The sequence below is a fragment of the Stenella coeruleoalba genome (genome assembly GCF_951394435.1).
Source record: "Stenella coeruleoalba genome assembly, chromosome: 15".
Lineage (NCBI taxonomy): Eukaryota > Metazoa > Chordata > Mammalia > Artiodactyla > Delphinidae > Stenella > Stenella coeruleoalba.
The window spans coordinates 42169311-42187820 of NC_137161.1; the positions used below are offsets into that span (position 1 = coordinate 42169311).

Consider the following 18510-nt stretch of genomic DNA (forward strand, 5'->3'; position numbering starts at 1 on the left):
TCACATCACACACACACACACACACACACACACACACACACACACACAGCACAGAAACACACACATTGCTTTTTATTCCAGTGTGGGCAGTCCAGTTACAGATCCTGACCAGTCTTATGAACTTCTCTATCAAAGAGTGTGACTTCAAAAAAAAAAGAGTGTGACTGTGAAGGTAGATGATTTGCTGCCTGATACAAGATGCTCCTTTGCATTGCATGGTTGTCTCTTGGGTGAACCATCTTTGTTTCTGAGCAGAAACAAACTCCAATGTAGTTTTCTGCATTAAGCTTTGTAGTTACCCCTCTGCAGTGGGGTATTCCATTTTCCTTGGCTTTCTTGCATGTTTTTTCTTCTAGTCCTTAGGAAACTCCTCTCATCCACAGTATCTCATCAAAGCTCTGTTTCCTTCATAAAGTGTTCCTATTTAATTCCAGTTTGCACACTGTACCCTTGCGGTGTGTTGAGCCAGACTTAAACGTGGAAAAATGAGCTATAGAAGTAAGATTGAGCTATCGAGAGAATGCTTCTGGGTTAGAGTGGGAGAGGGAGTTGGGGGGGGGGGTGTTGGGTGTGTGTGTGTGTGTGTATACACATACAAATATATACGTGCGTGTATATATTATATATGTTCTTTATACCTGGGAAACAATATGTTTTTGTGCAACAGTGCAATTGACCATGTGTGGATCTTGAAGCATTTCGTCTGGGATGACAACAAGTTACAAAGAATATGAAATAAGCAAAAACCTACATGTACCTAACAAATTAAATTTAAAATTTATAAAGTAGGGGCTTCCCTGGTGGTGCAGTGGTTGAGAATCTGCCTGCCAATGCAGGGGACACGGGTTCGAGTCCTGGTCTGGGAAGATCCCACATGCCACAGAGCAACTAAGCCCATGCGCCACAACTACTGAGCCTGCACGTCTGGAGCCTGTGCTCCACAACAAGAGAGGCCGCAACAGTGAGAGGCCCGCGCACCGCGATGAAGAGTGGCCCCCACTTGCCGCAACTAGAGAAAGCCCTCGCACAGAAACGAAGACCCAACACAGACAAAAAATTAATTAAGTAATTAGAAAAAAGAACTTTAAAATTTATAAAGTAAAGATTGACAGAATTATAGGGGAAAGTTGACAAATCCACAGTCATCTTGGGATATTTCAGTATCTCCCAAAATTTGATAACTCAAGTAAACCAAAAATATGCAAGAAGAGAGGAGATACAAATGACTTATATAATAGTTACTTAACATAGAGAGTGAATGTTGTATATCACATCATTACACCTATCTTAGTACTATAGGCATAATTTGTAATAGATATTTAAATGAAAAATATTACATATTAGAAAGTGAAATAATCAGCTATGTTGTTTTCTCTATATGACCCTCAACTAAAGTTGTTGTTTTTTTTTTTTTCTTTTTACATATAGCCAAAAACCATGGTCCCGTTGGGAAAAAAAATCAGAAAAATTGTTTCATTAGCATTTCATAAACAACTTAACCTAATTTAAGTAGAAATAATGTGGTTAATCTGTTAGTATTATCTAAATAGAACACAACAGACAGGTAGTGCATTGGGCATTATGTATACACTAAAGAAGTGGTTTTCAAAGTTAGCCTACATTGGAATCGCCTGGAGGGCTTCTTCGGACAAGAGTGTTGGGGCCACCTCCAAAGTTTCTGATTCAGGAGGACTGAGATGGGGCCCCAGGAATTTGTTACCTAACAAGTTACCAGGGGATACTGATGCTGCTTATTGGGGACCACACTTTGGAAACCACTAAACTAGAGTTCAGAGAAGCAGCAATTTATCGAACATAACTCAAGTGGCTCAGAGAAGTTCCTTAGCCTTCCTGATATGCTTACATTAAATATCTTTTAGAATATTCAGTATTTGAATAGGCTTTCCCACAAATGGGAAGTCCATTTAAAACATAAAAGCAGCATGTGTCAGTTGACTAAGTGAGAGCATTAGCAATGGTCTAGGTTATTCCTCCCAGTTTTGCTTTTTATTTTTCTACCTTTTACTTATATAGTCTAACCCTTGAGCCTCAGAGTTCGGGACATCTTAAGTGGTTAAATAAGGCATCCCTAGGAAACTAGGTTCTGATGAAATCTCAGTCGGTGTTTCTAAAGCATGTGAGCAAATGGCTGAGGCATCAGAATTTCCCATGGTACATTTCAGACATGGGTTGACATAACAACAGTCCTAAGTGTATAGTACAAAGCAATGTTTTAAACTGGAACAGCAAATGTGAGAGGAAGGACACATTTGCAATCCTGGTTTGAAGAGAACAGTCAGAATGTGAACTCTATAGAGAGATGCTTGTTTGTTAACTACCAAAAATGAGAAGGCTTTACATTTCAGATGATGCTAAACTTTCTCCATCACCCAAAGCCCATATGCCTTTGCACCAGAATATGCTCTACCTTCTGATTCCTCTCTAAAGGATTCAAAAATCTCCCTAGAAAAGTTAGTTCTTTTCCTAAGTTTGTCTCTTACGTACTTTCATGAATAATATAAAACAGTATTGTACAGTGGCTACAGGCTTACCTGTTTCCTTCTAAACTGGAAGATCCTTGAGGGCAGAGAGCATTTATTTTTGTCTTCGATTATCATGCACACAACATTGTGCCTAGGTATATATCTGCTCAGTAAATATTTGTCCAGTGAAAGCCCTTCTAAAGCAAAGATCTCTTCTTGTCCATCAGTCAGCACGTCATCCCAGCCTTATACTGGATTATTATTTATGAAGTTAAACTGAAAGTGCACAGCAGGAGAGTAACCCTAATGTCTCCCAGTATTGGATTTGTGGGAGAGAAATAAATTCCCAAACCAGATAGGACCTTATTCCCTGCTGAACCACTCTGTGGACAGGCAAATAAAACCACCTGCTCTTGATCCAATACAGAACAGATGGTAGCTGGTGCCACAAGGAGCTGTCCTTGCTGTGCCACCTCTGTCCCCTTGCCACCATCTCCCCACACCATCTCTGCCCTCCATCACTGCATTTTATTTTGTTGTTCCTTGTTAACCTTTGGCACTGGTTAAAGCCACAGCCCCACGCTGCCGCCATGGGATGTAAGTTGCCAGCCCCAACACAAACCCTGTCTCTGAAGAGGCACTTGGTTGGCAGAGTGAAAACAGAGTGACGAGATGCCATCTGCATTTCCTACTACAGAGCTCAATTAGTTGATTGATTTGTAACACTTTAAAAAACATTTTCTAGGCAAAGCAAATTAAGAGAGTGTTTTATAATGTATTCGGTTTAATTAAGACTGCACTAAGTGGAGTACTTCGCTTCTTGGTTCCAGAAAAAAATATCACAAGGAAGTCACATACTGTATTGATTTCTAACCCCCCACCCCCAAGAAGGAGTAAAATAACATTGTTAAAGGTTGCATCATCTAGAGCTACACAAGTGCACCTCTTTAAAAGGTTTTCTGTAATTGGAAAGTAGAAGATTGGATGGCAAGAGAAGACATTAGGATATGGCTTGAAATAGGGAAGTGGGGGGGGGGAGCTGGTAACAGGCTCTGAATTTGAATAACCAACACCTGCTCCTTGTTGCGCTGAAAAATGCTTTTATCATCTGGAGGGGAAAGAAAATCTGAAAACATTCCAGATCAATTCAGAGGCTTAGAAACAAGTTGGAAATGCTATATGTGTGTGTGTGTGTGTGTGTGTGTGTGTGTGTGTGTGTGTGTATGCATGTATATGTATGTATGTATGCATGCATGCGTGTGTATGTGTATATATGTGTATGTGTATATATGTGTGTATATGTATATATATACATACACACATGCAGGTCTTTACTAATAAGGTAAATGCATAAACAACCTCCTGATATGACATTTTTCCGAGGTTGGATAATTTTACATGTTAATCCAGGTTCTCCCTCTCACATCTTTTTTTTAAATTTTATTTATTTTTGGCTGTGTTGGGTCTTCATTGCTGCACACGGGCTTTCTTTAGTTGCGGCAAGTGGGGGCTACTCTTCCTTGTGGTGCGCGGGCTTCTCATTGCGGTGGCTTTTCTTGTTGCAAAGCACGGGCTCTAGGCACATGGGCTTCAGTATTTGCAGCATGGGGGCTCAGTAGTTGTGGTGTGAGGGCTCTAGGGCGCATGGGCTTCAGTAATTATGGCATGTGGGCTTCAGTAGTTTTGGCATGTGGGCTCAGTAGTTGTGGCTCACGGGCTCTAGAGCACAGGCTCAGCAGTTGTGGCGCACGGGCTTAGTTGCTCCACGGCATGTGGGATCTTCCCGGACCAGGGCTCAAATCCGTGTCCCCTGCATCGGCAGGCAGATTCTTAACCATGGCGCCACTAGGGAGGTCCCTCCCTCTCACATCTTGCACTGTCCCTACAAGGCTGCTTTCTCTGAATTCCTGTTGCCTGTCGACATTACCAAATGCAAGAGGGCTTCCAAATTGTTAGTCATCTGATTAAACCCTCAAATTATTGGAGACATTTGCATGGGTAATTATGATTTTTTAAAAGCACTTTGTTTGCATTGCTCTTGTCTCAGTTTCTTCAAAGCCAATTACTGAGAAATTGATTGGATTGGTTTGATTTTTGAAATCATTTGGAACTTCAGAACACATTCCCTTTGCATAATTTTTTTGAATGTGAAACCAAAACAAAACAATGAAAGGAATACCCTGTGGAACTCTGTAGATTTCACATCTTCAGAACTTGTGTCGCATGCTACTAAGTGATTAAAATTAGTAGTAGAACAGGAATAGTTACTTTTCGGTAGAAGAAGAGGTCAAAGTAGACCAGTTGAATGGACGGTTTCAGCTGCATTTCACTTGGCTAAATCAGTAATACTCAGCAAGGCAAAGTTTCTCCTGATTCTGTTGGAGTTCTCTCCTGCCTGGAACCAGAAGGATGCTGTTAATACTACTGTCCCATATCACAGAAGATTCTTTTTCTTATCACAGATATTTTATAATACTTCATTACTTAACTTCTTTTGGGGGGATTGAAAACTGACCAACAATATGAGTTCTACAATCCAGTGTAGGAAATACATCCATAATGAGGTTCTGACGTCTTGTCTCTCGTCCTTCCCACCCTACACACACAAAGGATCTCAAAATAATGCCTCGACTTTGTCCATTCACTTTTTATAAGGTATGCCATAAATTAAACAGGAGAAACAATTACCACCAGTTTCTTAAGGTCGGCAATTGCTTAAAAAATATTGTGGGCAAATACTTGTTGGGTATTAATGTCTTAAGCCGGATAATATTCTGTGTAAACTACCAGCAGCTCATCTCTCAGTGTTTGCTATGGGTGAATACCTCAAAAGGACTTTTCAGATTAACACATTCATGTGATTCTATTCTTAAGAGAACCTCTAGTTACCCTACATTTCCAAAGACAAAGATGCTAAAAGATACCTCTGTGGGAACCCATTGATGCCATAAAGTATGTTTTCATTAAACATATAATGAATCCAAGCCAGAAAAGAAGGAAGACAATGTAGTAGTTCCAATTTTAAATATTACTAATGGGACTCGGAGTAAAAGTAATTGCTATTTAATTACAGAAACGTGTACTCCGATGCACAAATGCCTGACAGAGGATAATGACACTGGACACCAAAAATGTTCTGTGGCCGCTGGGAACGTTTGACAGTAATTTACGTGTTTAATTGAGTTGCCTGAAAAGCTCATCGTGCAATTACATGTTCACTTAGGTGCTCAAATAGGTACTGAAAATACCTATGTTTCACTTGTACCTATTGCCCAAATTGCTGCTGCAAAAACTGTTTCCATTTACTTCTGTGTGGGACTCTACATATGATTGCACTTGGTTTAAAATGCCTTCTGCCCTTAGGTCTGATGGCTCAGCTGCTCTGAGCACTGTTGCGATACAGACTATTTATGGAACAATATTGCCCTCTGGCAGTGAGGCAGCCAGTGGTTTTAATAACTGTTTTATGTCATTTTGACAGCTTTTAAACTAGTCACACCCAGCAGTTTAGGCCAGAAGGGAAACAGTGAATGCCTGCAGGAGTTTTACATTACAAAACCTGTATGTGTGTTTATACAAGGAAGACGCTACAATTCTTGCTTTAAAGAAAAGCGGCATCCCCGAGAGGCAGACTGAATTTTTTCCTGTAAAGCTTAGAAAAGGGCAAATAATAAGCACAATATTGGGCTCATGATATAAGCAAAGGAAATAACCATCTCCCTTATAGAAATTCACGGGCTGGAGCGCCACAGAGATCACCCCTGTGAGCTGATCACAAAGCTTCTTCCAGTACTGCTTGTTCAGATGCTCGTGGAATCAAAACAGATCTGCGGGGTCATGGCTGATCCTTTGGATTGAATCATCTTGAGGAGTGTCTGGGCTTCGTGAAAATGACCCAGAGCTGCTCACTGAAGCTGGGGAAATCAAAGACGGGGCAGCAGCTGCCAGTTCCTGGAGGGCATCTCAGCTGCTCTCAGCCACTTACTCAGAGTGAATGCCTCCCAAAAGCCAGGTGGGCTTTCCCAGCTGCGGCTGGCATTACACGGGGGGACTCTGCTATGTTTAGAAGTGCAGCTTCCTCACACAGCTGAGAAAATCACAGCTCTGGAAGCAGCCTCCTTTCCAGCCCAGCGGGTTCTGCTGAAAGCATTTCTGGGATGGCAGAAGGCAACTCTGGTTCTCATATCGAGCGTTGCGACTGGAAAGTCAGGCCTTGCAAGGAGACTCCAAGCGTCCCTCCTCACTCCCCCGATCCTTCTTCCCCCTGTAGATTGGTCCTCCATCTCTGGGGCAGAGTGCAGGGGAGGGGCCAGGAGGACCCCTGAGGAGAGGGAAGAATAGATAAATGTAGCAATTCAGGCTTTTACTTCCGGTGCACACCCAGCAACACCTTCTAGCAAAATGCCTGGAAGTACTCTGCACACTAATTTTCAGCTAATATTTCCTGAATGTGCACAGATGCTATGGTTTAGAAAGGAGAGTTTTTGCAATTATAATTCAATAATGCAGAAGTTAAAGATTTGGAAGTTGGGCTTCCCTGGTGGCGCAGTGGTTGAGAATCTGCCTGCTAATGCAGGGGACACGGGTTCGAGCCCTGGTCTGGGAGGATCCCACATGCCACGGAGCAGCTAGGCCCGTGAGCCACAACTACTGAGCCTGCGCGTCTGGAGCCTGTGCTCCGCAATAGGAGAGGCTGCGATAGTGAGGGGCCCGCGCACCACGATGAAGAGTGGCTCCTGCTTGCCACAACTAGAGAAAGCCCTCGCACAGAAACGAAGACCCAACACAGGAAAATTAATTAATTAATTAATAAACTCCTACCCCCAACATCTTCTTAAAAAAAGAAAAAGATTTGGAAGTTAAGATATGAAAAAAAAACCACCAAGAAGCGTTAGTACTATAGAAGGAGAGAATATAATTGTGCTAGATTCAGAAAACCGAGTTTAAATGAAGCCTAGAAAGGAATGTAAAACTCCTTCTGCAAATGCTGAAACGAGAGTCAATAACATAATTAAATTTATTATGTATAATCATTAGATTAAAGTTTTGAATTTCTCTAAATTGTCCTTTTTAAAAATGTTGTTCAATTGTTATCGTTCAAGTACAGTCTCCATGGAAAAGGAATGGATTTAGCTTAGTAGAAAATTAAGACAATTACCTTAATTGTGCAAGAAATAAACAAAAATAGCTTCAATTGCACACTCAACTGAGAAAAAAATGTTTATGTGAGTCTATTTTAGCTGACTCAAGAATATATGCTACATGTATATCCACACCTTACAGGGAAAATGCCAGGAAAACCTCAGGGTTGTCACTGAATGTGAAACAAAGCAGACAAGGAGAGAGGGTTAGGGCTGCAGTAGGGTGAACCCACGTTTCTAAGCAGACACAGCCCAGAGAAAGCTAGAAAGCCCCAGCCAACCATTCAACTACTGATCCTACCACGCAAATGATTATTTTCCAAATGATTTCAAAAGAAACTAATGACTCCGGAAGCAAAGCAACTCATTTTCCCTGGGAAATGGCTACAGGAAGAGCTTTGATTTCCTCCCCTGCACGTACTGTCACAAAGTTTTCCCCAAAATTCCCTACTTAGGCACTACGTTTCAGTTCACAGAGGTTCTCCTTCCAAGAGCTGTGTGGGACAGGAAAGATGCAAGAGGACACACGGTGGACACTTTTCATTTTGTTCTGTTTGGTTTCCTTATGTGGTCAGAGGGGCACGCTTCACATCTAGAAGCGTAATTTAGGGAATAAATTGAGTATGCCAGCGTTGATAGAATAAAAGCCCCAGCTATTTCTAAGCTTGAATAATAACAATGATAATATCAGTAATGATAGCATTGATAGCAATGATAATGTCACTACTTTTTAGAAGATTCTGATGGACTAACTACTGCTCATAAATATGTCTCTTAAGAATCGCAGAATTCCCGTGAGGCAAGTGTTATTACTTCCAGTTTACTCATATGGAAAATAAGGACGAGGGAGGTTCTGTTGATTGTTGAAGGGCCAGAGCTAGTAAGAATTTGAACTCTGGTCTGTCTGCCCCCAAATCTATGTGTTATAACCTTGTGCTACTTTTATTTCTCCAGATTAAAAGAGGAATAGGTGGTCTATGGTAGATGGTGTTACTGACCATGATTCTTAATGCTCTGTGTACCCACACCCTTTGCCATATGCCTTTGGAACTGCTTCTACTAAAGGAGAAGAGTCTATTTCCCCAACTCACCCCCTTTGATCTTGGGTTTAGCCATTTGACTTGCTTCGGCCAATAGAGTGAGGCAGAGGTGACAGCATGCTGCCAGCTCTCAGCCCGGGCTCTCACTAGCCCTGATGCCTCTGCTTGTTCTCTCACTCCCTGTCATGCCTTTGAGAAGACCATGCCCTGGTTAGCTTGCTGGCCCGAAGAGGAATGCAAGGGACATGTGGGACCGAGCTGCCCTGGTTGACCTGCTAATAAACCTCAGATGATCCAGAGATGCATGAACACTAGTAAATGATCATTGCCGTCTGTTTTGGAGTATTTTCATAATTACTAAGGCAACAGATACCCGCTTCTGTGGTCTAGTTTGCAGAATATGTGCTGAATGAATGGGTACGCACACACATACACACATATGCATATACACATAGCTAATTGAGTGTAGGTGTTGGTGTCTTACATCCAGAAAATCATTTGGTGCAAATAAATATTTTATTATCAAAGGAGAGGGAGTTTCAGTATTACTTTCCTTTGGAAAACTATTCTGTTTCTTTCTCAATTCCTCCATTAAATGCCAAGGAGATGTTTTAAGACAGTTTAGCTACTTAGCTCTGGCTTTGGCCTTTGGTGGATTTTTCCTGATAACTGACACTTAAAGAGACACTCTTTGGGCTGCTGACGCATCTCAGTAAGAGAGAGGCATCTTGACCCCTGCAGGGCAGCGACAGTCCAGCGCCCCGCTTCCAAATTCCATCCTGGTGACTCTCAGCTGTAGGGCTGCCGGAGGTGTTTTTGACTTTGACTCATCACTGTTGATCTTGTTCAATGTGAATTGGGAAGTAACTTTGCAACATCAGAGTCTGCCATCAAGTGGCATCATGTCATTTTATAAGACACCAGGCAAAGGCCAAACACAGAAGGAAAAAAGCACATACATACATTCACACGCACATAGGCACATCCACATTTCACAAGGCATTTGAAGCTGTTCTCAGATTGTAATCGGGTCAGAGTTTTGGGTAACTTTGGCTTTTGGTATATTGACCTATGTGGTGCTTGAAATGATTATTGATACAGTCCTAACTGTATTCTTAGACTATGACTAAGTATATAAGATGAAGTGGAGAGCTGGCTTAATTTTGACAGAAATCACATTCAATTAATCATGCCTTAAAAAGGTAAATTTTTGTCTTAATATTCTGCTTAATATGGTTCATGTTAATCTCACTGAGAAAAGTGAATTTGGGTCAATTGTTACAAACAAAGGCAAGCTGATGTATTCAAAGGCCAGTTTTATGGCCAATTGATTCATTTAAAGTAATGTTTGCTTTTCTAATGTATGTGTAAAAATGTACATGTTATGATAGTAGGAAATCTGTGAAATACGCCCTTATTTTCTAATATCAAAATAGGAAATTAACATAGTTTTATTTGATATGGGTTAGAATTTCAGTAAGATTTGTATAATTTCAATAACATATTAAAGAGTTTCATTTTTCAATGGAAAGATTCCAGGGTTTAGAATAGGATATGCACTTCAGCCTTGGTGGTTTGAGGGGGAATTACAGTAGATGTTTTCTCTGGAGGGGAAACTGATCAAAAGTGGTCAGCCAGTTGAAACAAAGCCTTACTATTCCACAGAAGAGAAATGTGTGAATAAGGAAAGGCTGAGTGTATCATGTGTATCATAGGCCATTTTTACCTTGTTAAACTTGCAAACCAACTAGATACAATCTAGTATTTATGTTCCATTTTGTAGTCCTTCTATGTCTTCTATTTTTTTTAATTTTTTCCGTGATATCAATCTGGTTAGATGAACATCGCTAATACGTGGCATCATTAACATGTCCTGATTTAGCTGACTGTTACAAAGGATATTTATTGGTTCTGTGTTCATCCATTCAATACTATCTTGAAATCCATCGTTCTCTACATGGATGTCTAATGGGCATCTAAGAATTAACTGTCTGAAGAAAACTCTTGACTTGTCTACTTCTACCCAAAACTGTTTTTCCCCAGTCTTTCCCACCATCATAAATGGTCTCACCATTCACCCATTTCCTCAGGTCCAAGCCTAGGAATCATCCTTGCTTCCTCTCCTTCCCTCGCACCTCGCCTCCAATCCATGTGTGAGCCCTACCAACTCTAACTTCAAAATATATTTTCTCCCAGTGTCACAGTAGTTCAAGGCACCACCATCTTTCATTTAAGCTGTTCATGGGTTTCCCTGATTTCACTCTTTCCCTCCAATATTTGCTTCTAACACAGCCCCCAGAGTGTTTTGTTTTTTTTTAAGCACAAACAGATTATATTCATTCCTTGCTCAGAACCCTTCAGTGGTTTCCTAGCACCTGGTGAATAAAATCTAAATTTTTCATCTCAGCCTACAGTGACCTTTAAGCTTTAGTCCTTGCTCTTCTCTCCAGGGTTTTCTCCTGCTACTCTCTGCCCTGTTCACTCTATCCATGCTGGCCTTCCTCCTCTTCCCCAAACATTCCATGCTTCTTCCCCACTCAGGGCCTTTCCACTGCTGTTCCTTCTGCCTGGAATACTGCCCCACCCCATCTTCTCTGGCTCACTTTCTCACTTCTTCCAGGTTTTGTCTCAAATGCCACCTCCTCACGGAGATGTCCCCTAGCTGCTCGATCTAACACAGCCCTCCAAGCTCTGCACACTCTTCACTGTAGTGCAGTCTGCCCCCATGGACAGCTGGATGGGTGCTTCTTTCTACGAAGCTGATTCTGGCTGCAATTGCTAGCTTTTAACAATTATTACTTTTTGAAATGTGGACAAAAGGGCTCCCGCTGCCAGTTCCAACACTGAGCTCAAGGCTCTATTCTTTCCTGTTCAAATTTATAATTCTATTACCACTTTCCTGGCTCCTCACATATGGACCAATGTGACTTCCACATTATAGTGATGACTCCCCTGTTTACCCATGATGTGTGTTCTAATTTGCATTACAGAAACGCTCATTATAGCAGAGTGCATGGTATCAGTTTGTAAATGCATGAGAAATGGCACAATCTGGAATGATACATGCAGATGATTACAGTAGGAGGAGAATTCTCATTTTTCAATCCATACATTCTACCTTTGACTGTTCTTCATATGCTGTTTGCATATGTTTATGTGTTTCTTCTGTTAGAAAACCAATAGTTAGTGAGACCCAAAAGTGAAATAAAGTGAACATGTTTACAAAAACAAGAAATATGCCAAGTGAGATATATCACAGATATATGTGTGTGTGTGTGTGTGTGTGTGTGTGTGTGTGTGTGTGTTAATAGATCAGTTGATCCATCTCCTCCTTGGCATAACTTAATCCAGTATTGTTTCACATCACAGTGACAATCTATACGATACAAATATTTATCCTTTTATACTTTCAAGAGAAGCAGAGGTAATACAAATGTATATACTTGTGTTTTTTACTTCCTTTCATGGAACCAGTAAAATATTCAGGAGAGACAGAAAGAGGGAAAGAGAGGGAAAGAGATAGGCAATAAGGGAGGAGGGAGGAAAAAGAAAATAAATATCACTCTCCTTCCTCTACTTGAAGACAACTATGTGTGTGAATTTCATTTGTTAATTATTATCCTACCCCCATCCCTAGTGAAGCTTCCTTTTTAGTGTGTGCCTTGGCATTGATTTTACAGGTCCAGAGAATTTCTCTAATTTTTCTGCTGCCTGGAAATCCCCAAACTGCATCTCACAGTTCTCTCTAGAGCCTTCTAAAATCTCTGTATGTTCCCTTTGGCGATTTCTAATGACCCTTGTGATCTTGAGATTTCTTTATGAGAACCAAAGCTCTGGCCATCATCACAAGCCTTGTCTGTCAGTGTCATTCCTTCTTATGGTTTCCTCCTCACTGCTTAAACTCTTAGCATTCTTTCTTTAGACTAGACTCAAGCTGGCTTTTTCTAAGAGAAAGACATTTTTCTTTTGGCGACCCAACTTAATATTCCTTTTCAAAGATGAGGGAACATTTCCATCTCTCTTCTAGTCCTTAAGTAAATTGGTTATTTCATAAACAGTGGGATAAACATTCACAATTGTCAAATTTTAAAAAAATCAAGTGAAGTCTTTTTATTAATATCTCTTATTTTCTACTGAAGTTAAGGGTAAGCATTAATACTGGTTTCTTTGGCTCTCTGATAAGAAGGTTCCTCTTCCTTAAAAAATTGGAGTACTCGGAACCACCCTCAAAGCTAATCTGAAGAAGAATGATTCCCCCCAAAAAGATGTCTTCAGAATCAAGCTTTGTGGACTTGACATAGAAAGATTCCCAAAGGAAAGAGATGACTTGACCCATGTTTTATTACTTAGATAACTAATGGTGATGATGGACAATTACAACAATCCTTTTCTTATGCAAGACACTGTAATAGTTACTTTTTGCTATATAACAAGCCACCCCATAATATAATAACCTAAAAAGCACATGTCTCTCCATGTGCTGCCTCCACCTCCAGCCCAGGCTTGTTCACAGGGTAGAAGGGATCCACCCAGCCAGAAAGGGCAAGCCCCAGGGCGCAAGCACTTTTCAAGTCTCTGATTATGTCGTGTTTGCTACTGTGCCATTGACCGAAGGAAATTACATGTCCAAGCCCAGATTCAAGGAAGGAACTCTCCCACCTCTTCATGGGAGGAACTGCAAAGAATTTGTATACATTTTTGGCAATCTACTATAGACACCAAAAATGAGAGGGTGACTTCTCTTTTCTATTATAAAGGTTACAGAGTAATGCAAAATTCATACTTTCTCTAGACAGTGAGTAATTACATTTTATGTGTCCTCTTACTCTTTTTGTCAAAGCGTGTATGGATCATCTTTTGGGAGGAATAGCAGAACCCTTGTGGTGCACCGCATTCTAACGATGCTGGTGACAATTTATTCAACCCAGGACAGCTGCCTCGGGTTGTACAGGCTGTGCACTGCACAATGTAGGAGATGCCGTTCACACCATATTCTTAGTAATTTTGCATATTTGTGATAGTAATTTCTTGGCAAACAGTAGTTAAATTTCTTGAGGAAAGGACATTTATTTCTACATCTTACAAAAGTGACTTTTTGGCTTGTGACTTATGCTGACAAGCCCATCCTTTCTGAAATGAAGAGAGACTTGTTATAACAAACGGTGAGGAAGTCCCCAGCTTGCATAGATTCTCTTTAGCTGCTCATTTCTTTCACCTTGAAGTGCTTGTCTTTTTCCATTTCCTAAAGGGCAAAGCCATCCCTGTCTTCAGTCTTGTAGATTGTGTTTGTTAACATTCATATTGACAAGCCAACAATTTCACAGTTTTAAATTACATTTTCTATGCTGTTTGATTCTCCAAATCTGGAGTTGTTTCTCTCTCAACTCCACTTTGCTGGAAGTTCATCACTAAAAGATTTTTCTTTTTCTGTTTTACTATATATATGTATGTTTCTGCTACTTCCTTTGACTTTTGATTGCCAAAGCCACTCATAACCCTCTGTGTTCCTGAAGGTTGTAGTGTTGTCTGTTGGAATCAGAAGCTTTAAGGTTATTTTGGAGATCGGGATGCACTACAATCAACTAAGCATATCTAGCGAGCCTCTATTTTCTGCGGGTTTAATGATGCATGTTGAAGTTCATTTGAAAAAGTCAGCTGTATATTTTAACACAATATGTTCTATTCTAATACAGAAATACTTTATTATTGGGGTTTTTATGCTGTATTTGTTCCATTTATGCAAACCATTTATATGTACTAAGAATCCTTTCAGGAAATTTTTTTTACAATCCTTAGTGGGTTTTTGGGGTTTTTTTTTTTGTGGTACGCGGGCCTCTCACTGCTGTGGCCTCTCCCGTTGCGGAGCACAGGCTCCGGACGCGCAGGCTGAGCGGCCATGGCTCACGGGCCCAGCCGCTCCGCGGCATGTGGGATCTTCCCAGACCAGGGCACGAACCCGTGTCCCCTGCATCGGCAGGCGGACTCTCAACCACTGCGCCACCAGGGAAGCCCACAATCCTTACTTTTTATCTAAATTACAAATTCCATTGTAGCAACTTTGGAAACTTTGACGTAAAACCACAGTGCAATTGTTGGATGAGGAAGGGGTGCAGATAACTTCATAGTTTATTTCTCTGTTAACCAAGATTTTCCATCCATTGAAATAAGTATCATGAAGCATTCAAAATATGTATCTATGAGCAGCCGCCATTCATAAAACTATATGTTAGAGTTCGGTATGGTATTAAAATTGGTTGCAAAAGCAAAATGAGGCAATAAATAGGAAATAAAAGGTGTGTATGCGTGTGTCTGTGTATAGCATTACAGTCATTACAAAAACGAACACGGAGTCTCTGTCTTAACTTCCTCTGAAAGAGCTTAAATTTCTAGGTAAGAGTGAATGAGTGACAAACAAGGAAGGTCAGAAAGTGCTTAAGCTTGTTCATCTTCCTGAGAGGATGTTAGCGGTAAATTTGAAACACATGTATTTTTCACTGATAACTGGCTCACATTCCTTAAAATATTAAAGTCCCCAGGTGGACGCACAGATGTGTGTGCATACACACAAACATACTTACACACAAATATATGCTTTATTTTTGCATTTGAAGAAGGTTTATCTCACTCACAAATGTTTCAATCAGCTATTAGCATAATAATGCTGCATAACAAACTAGCCTAAAACTCAGTGACTTACAGCAAGAAGCATTTATTTACTTTTAAATTTAGATTGGCTGAAGCAGCTCTGCCTCAGGTTGGACACCTGACCTTGGCTTCAGACTAAGGTCTTGAAGGAAGAGCTCAGTTCCATTCCATGTGTCTTACTCTAAGGTTTAAGATAAAGGGACAGCAACTTCCTGGGACATACCCTCCTCATGACAAATAAACACAGAGCCAAGCCAGACATCCAAGCATATTGAAGGCTTCTGCTCATGTCACATCTGTTGACAGTCCTTTGACGAAAGGAAGTCTTGTGCTCAAACTCCAAATTAGTGAGGCATGAAAATGTTTTCTGTCTACAAGGGCATGAGAAGAGCCATAAATATTTACAAAACAATAATCTGGTGTTTCACATTGATCTAAGAAATATTATAAACTGAAATTCCTATAGGGACTGGCAGGAACCATTTGAATGAAACAGTCCAGGTGGGGAATGAAGCAAATAGCCAAGGGAAGACACCCTCAGAAGGAGACAGCAGAAGCTCAGCTTCAAGGATTATTGCTTTGCAGGAATTCCCAGGGACTTTCTGCCAGCTATTTGATTTTTAGAAAGAAGACATAGAAATTCAGAATCTTATGTTAAAATTTTTCATTTTTAAGTGTTGGAAATCAGTTTACTTTTTAAAAATTACATTTGAGCCAAACAAAAAAATGTGCAGACCAGATGTAATGTGGAGGCTGCCATTTGCAATCGTTGATCAGAAGTCTCTTTCTGTTACCAATACACAAGCCTGTAGTTACACACTTAAGAAAGTTTTTAAATCTTTCTTTTGTGTCCAACAGCAAGGCCACAATTTCACCCTACCACAAGTAGGATTAATATTGGTCAGCCTCTTTGGCCTATCCCTCCGTAGAGCCTCCTGAAAATTATATATATATATATATATATATATATATATATATATATATATATCATATAATAATACAATATTATATTATTAGAGAGCCATGTAGTTACACAGTGCTTTCAAATACCTACATTGACTTAATCCTTACAGAAAATGGTGGTGTTATCATTTTGTAGATGAGAAAACTGGAACTCAGGAAGATGGTGATTTTTTTCCAAGGCCGTAGCAGAAGTAAGACTCTAGGTCGTTTAACTCCTTCCCAAATGGTGAGGAGGTTAGATAATCATAGATCTACAAAACGCCAAAGCTATTTTGGCTACTGTTATGATTTGATTCTAATATTTAGTATGTAGCAGAGTGGTACTTTTCAATATCTTCCCTTTTATAGGCTTTTAAATCCTTTCTTTGATGGAGAGCTAGTGAAAGCCCTACAAGATAATCATGATGTTGCTATTACCCTGTTTTACACTTTGAGTTACATCTGCTCTTTAAATCTCGTTCCCATCAGATGGTTCAATAATGATTATCTTGTCTAGAAATAATTGGTTTTGTTTTGTGGTTCCACTTGACCCCCAGTGACACGATGCAACTTTAGAATGTCACAGATTTTAAGCTGTAAAGAGATAATGCTACTTTTTTAATAAGAGAAATATGATGATTTAGTGTATAGAACATATTCCTAAAACTGAGGGGATAAAGATGGATTCTCCTGCAAATCAGCAATGCAGTTTTCAGCTGTGACATTTCATTTTACTCTCTGGATTGTCTGAGGAAAGTAAGATGATGCAAAAGCACTGGGAGCTCTTTAGAAAGACACAGTTTTAATCCAGGTTCACATTACTAATCAATTAATCAGATCAATTCCCCGCTAACTCATTCTAACAATCCAAGCTCTGCTAGCCAAGTATATTTCAGTGATTTACTTTCATATTTAATAGAACTGTGCAGTATTTCAATCGCAAATTGATAACCTGAACATTATAAAGCTCAGTGTTCAAGGGTTTGGTTTTTTTTTCATGAAATTTGCTGATAAAGACACCCTTTTAGGAGGTGCTGAGTGTATCTCCCAAATTACAAATAAAGCAAAAGAATGAATAGATATAATGAACAGTATTGCACTTGAAAGAAGTTACTAATTAGTTCCAAAGCAAAGTTTACAAAAGAAGAAGATGATGGGGAGATGCAGTTTCCACTTAATTTCCTTTCCCAGTATTTTGCTGCTGTTTTGTTATTAATTTCTCCCTTGGAGCAACTAGTCAGTCTTCCATCAAAGGGAAGTGATAGTGATGTATGTTTTGCACATAGTAAAATCTGCTTGATCATGGCTGCTAAAAAGGAAAATATTTTCTCTCCTTCCCTCTTCCCGTGTTTCTTCGATGAAATAAAATATCTTCCCTTGGAGGTCAGAGGATTCTGCCATTTCTTCTTCCTGGGCTCTAAGACCATTGTAACCACCTGCTTTGAAACTTGCTTTGTTTTTGGAGGAGTTTTAATAGATGGTATTAACTGGTGCCTAAAGGGAGTAAAAGTTATCTATATGTAAAAGCAGTGATGTTACAGGAAAGTCTAAGCCATTCAAGAGAGTTATGTTAATTGCTCTTTCAAAACACTTGGTCCCGTGGCATCATGGGAGCCCCAGGCCTCCGGGGCTCACTTTCTTCTCAGTGACTCCACTTCATGTCTTTTCCTGTTTATACTGTGCCGTTTAGTTTTCCAGTCCCCTTCTGTTTTGGAATCTCGATGGCTGTTCCCTGGTGGATCCACTGTCTACTTCCTAACACGTTCTGGAGGTTCTGAGGTGTCCGAATTCCCCTAGAGGCCGCTTCAGGCTGAGTGGCGAAGAAAGGTCTAAGGCTCTCACTTCGGAGCAGGTCTTCCTAGCTGGAGAGCCAGGCAAAGACGTTAGGGGCAGTGGCCAGGGAGGGAGAAGACAGCCAACTAGACTACCGCCACCCCCGCCAAGTTTTCATTGCCCTCCTCTCAGAAAGAACTGTGAAGAGAATCAAGTTGCAGAGGAAGAAAAGGAATAAACGTATTTTGTGTGGAAACAGTATTATTTTCCCCTCTCTCCATCTTCTGCAGGAAAAAAATATATTAATGACTATAAGAATGTGAGCAGTTTTAATTGACTTTGAATTAACCCTGTTCCTACATGCATTTATATGGGCTTATGCCCCAATGCCATATCCTGTGGAATAGCCAAACCCTTTGTGAATGCGTTGCTAGGTTGTGAGATATTTTTGGCTAATGAAAGAATGGTAGAGAAATGAGAATTCAC

At 40.3% G+C, this 18510-nt stretch overlaps 1 protein-coding gene across 1 annotated transcript in view; it reads left to right on the plus strand.

The window, feature by feature from the left end:
* Positions 1-18510, plus strand: part of MACROD2 (mono-ADP ribosylhydrolase 2) — a gene marked incomplete at its 3' end in the record, with an annotated part of 1984281 nt that overhangs the window by 1679778 nt on the left and 285993 nt on the right.